Below are 3,552 nucleotides of genomic sequence, written 5' to 3'. Positions count from 1 at the left end.
TAATGGCTGTGCTAATAGATTAAGAGATTTTTTTTTTTTTTTTTTTTTTTTTTTTTTTTTTTGTGACCAGTAAGGGGATCGTAACCCTTGGCTTGGTGTCGCCCGCACTGCGCTCAGCCAGTGAGCACACAGGCCATCCCTATATAGGATCTGAACCGCTGGTGCGCACCCAAGCGCTGCACTCTCCCAAGTGCGCCACGGGGCCGGCCGTAGATTAAGAGATTTTTAAAGAAACAGAGATAGTTGTAATACAAAACCTTCACATATCATTTTATTTTATTTATTTACTTATTTGGTTTTTTGGCAGCTGGCCGGTACAGGGATCCAAACCTGTGACCTTGGTGTTATGAGGCTATGCTCTAACCAACTGAGCCAACCAGCCAGCCCTCATTCTATTTTAAGTAGCAAATTAAACTCTGAAATTCTGAGTTGCAATTTTGGAAAATCGGATGAAAATCAACAAATACTAATGTCTGTATTAGAGGAAAAGAACCTAGAAAATCTAGAATTAGTCCTCTAGTTTTTCCTCTTAAATTTAAAAACAACCAAAAGGACCTAGGAAAAACTGTCAGTGATGCTTAAAAATGTATCCTAAATGAAAAAGATTTTCACTTGCCTCTTTTCTTTAGGAATAACTCAGTACTATCCAGTAGCCCACAAACAAATTCTCAGTGCTGTGCATATCTCCAGTGATAATAAAGATAAGGCATATTGTTTAACTGAGCTCTTTTTAACAGGCAATGTGCTAAGCAATAAGCACATACATCTAATTAAATCTACAGAACAAGGTAGGTTCTACTTATTAACCCCATTTTATAATTAAGAAATAGGTTCAGAAGTTAAATGATTTACCTGAGAAAGGAGAAAGAATTAACAAAATGTCTAATCCCTTTCTCCATGGGAAAATAACTTCAGGCTTACCTAATGTACCCAGTCCTGTTCCTTGGCAACATACTGCACTAAGATAAATATGAAATGTCAGCAATTTAGCATTCAAAGCTGTTTATTGTTAAAATTACCTCAAATGATCAATGGCATCTGTCATGGAGTATCTATAATCCTTTCTCACACAATGTTGAGCATAGAATAAAAAATTACTACTACCCATGCAAAGAGGCAAAGCCTTATAAAGGAAAACTAACAATTTTTATTTTTAAAGAGAAAAGAAAATAGAAGCAGAACCAGAGATGATCAAAATGCTGAAATAAGCAAATAAGAATGTTCAAGAAATGCTCAAAATGTTAAACATCTATGTAATTGGAGTCCCAGAAGATTAAAAAGAGTGGGATAGAAGTAACATTAAAAGAGGCATGCTAAAGTTATTCAGGCAGACAAGAAATGATGCCAGATGGAAGTCTGGAAATGCAGAAAGGAATTGAAGGGCAATGAAATGGGTAAATAAGTGGATAACTCTAAATCAATACTTACTGTACAAAACAATAATCATAATATCTTGTGAAGTTTAAAATATATAGAATTAAACAATACACTTCTAAATAATCTGTAGGTCAAAGAAAAAAATCAGAATGAAAATTAGAAAATAGGGATAGAAGAGAACTTCTTCAATCTGATAAAAGAGATCTATGAAAAATGTACACCTAACATACTTGTTGACGAAATATGGAATACTTTCCGCCTAAAGTCTATCCAGGGGGAATAAAGACTTCTATGCAATATTGTACTGAAGGTCCTAGCCAGGGTAACAAAGGAAAAGAAACAAAAGGCAAAGAGATTGTACAGGAGGTAACAAAACTGATTTTATTGCCAGATAACATCACTGTGTGTATAGAGAACCCAAAGTAATCTACAAAGTTACTAGAACAAGTAACTCAGTTAGCAAGGTCACAGAATACAAGACTAACAAAAAAAGTCACTTGAATTTGTATGTATTATACATGAAGAATTGGAAAACAAAATATCTGAATTATTATTTTGCAAGACCTGTACACTGTAAACTACAAGACACTGCAGAGAGAAACTGAAGACCTAAATTAATGATACACTATGTCTATGTTTTGCAAGATTCAATATTAAGATATTCATTCTCTCCATACTGATCTACAGATTCAATACAATTCCAATCAAAAAGTAAATTTTTATGTAATTGACAAGCTGGTTCTAAAATTTATATGAAAGTGTAAAGGACCTATGGTAGTGTTCAAGTTACTGTGGCTGTACAACAAAATACCCCAAAACTTCATGGAGCAAAACAATGACTTATTATGCTCTCAGATTCTGTGGATCAGGAATTCAGCCATAGCATTGTGGCTTGCTCCTGTTCCATGATGTCTGAGGCTTTAGCGAGAAGACTTACAGCCTGGAGTCACCTGAGGACTCTATATTCACACATACAGGCTGCCTCTGTGTGTGGGCTGGGCTTCCTTATAGCATGGAAGCTGGGTTCAAGAGACAGATGTTTCAAGGGAGAGAGAGAGCAAGGGCCAGGCAGAAGCTGTATAGACCCAGCCTCAGAAGCCGTGCAGTGTTACTTCTAGCACATTCTGCTGGAGCAGTCACAGGCTCTCGAACCCATGTCTTGGAGGGAAGAGTGTCAAAGTAACACTGATAAAAGACTGTGTGTAATGGCGGATATTGCTGCAATTATGTAAGAAAATACAATTTGCCACAAGTGGCCACAATAATCGTAGGGGAAAAAAAAAAGTCCAAGGCATTTTGAGAATTTTTATAAAACCACAGTACGATATATAGCTACCTAATTAACTGACCTAAGGATACACAAATATATCAATGGAAGAGAGTACAGAGTGTAAAAATAGATCCACACATATAGTCATTTCATTTTTAATAACATGGCACCAAGGTAATTCAATAGGGAAAGGAGAGTCTTTTCAAGAAATGGTGTTAGAAGTACTAGATATTTGTCACAAAACAAAACAAAAAAGCCCCTAAACTTCTACCTTATGCTATACACAAAATATAATCCAAGAGTTAATTCAAGATAGATTATAGATCCCAATTTAGCAGAACCAAAATATGGGTGTTTAAGGAACTGGGTCCTGTATGGCATCACAGTTAGATCATTTTTTTTTCTAATGTAACAACAAACATTAGTGCTATGTTGAAGAATAAACTCTCTCCGTAGGTTAAAGAATATCCCTGAAAAAGAGAATGAGTTTTACGTTTTGTTTTAATATAATTTTACCAAGCCCCTTAACTGAATAAGTCGCTCCAGTCAAAGGGGGGATTAAATCAGAGCCATTTGGTTCAGTTGCCTTCATCCAGTCATTCATCAAACACTGCTAAGCACTACGATAGACAAGTCAGTCACTAGCCATGTTTACGGACCCAGGAAGTCAATAGTCACAGTATTATGTCATCATCAGTATGATAAGAACTGAAATTCATGTCAACCTGAAAATGTGTCAGAATTTCCTAGCTGAACTGCCTGATCAACCTGCACATTTTAAGTAAACGAGAGAAGTCTGCTCAGCAGTACAATTACATTACACATTCCAAGTCCTTAAGGTCGCCTCAATTCAGTGGTGTGCCGCTAAGTGTTTTAACAACCGGCTTTACGGGGGGGGGGGGGGG

The 3,552-nt window shown here is 36.3% G+C and overlaps 1 protein-coding gene across 1 annotated transcript in view; it reads right to left on the bottom strand.

Moving 5' to 3' along the window:
* Window positions 1-3,552, bottom strand: part of FUNDC2 (FUN14 domain containing 2) — a 26,090-nt gene that overhangs the window by 20,712 nt on the left and 1,826 nt on the right. The gene's annotated exons all lie outside the window — the stretch shown is intronic.

The sequence above is a fragment of the Galeopterus variegatus genome, unplaced genomic scaffold (assembly GCF_000696425.1).
Source record: "Galeopterus variegatus unplaced genomic scaffold, G_variegatus-3.0.2 Scaffold4604, whole genome shotgun sequence".
Lineage (NCBI taxonomy): Eukaryota > Metazoa > Chordata > Mammalia > Dermoptera > Cynocephalidae > Galeopterus > Galeopterus variegatus.
Note: the sequence above shows the minus strand (reverse complement) of the source record. Positions and strands in the feature narration are given on the sequence as shown.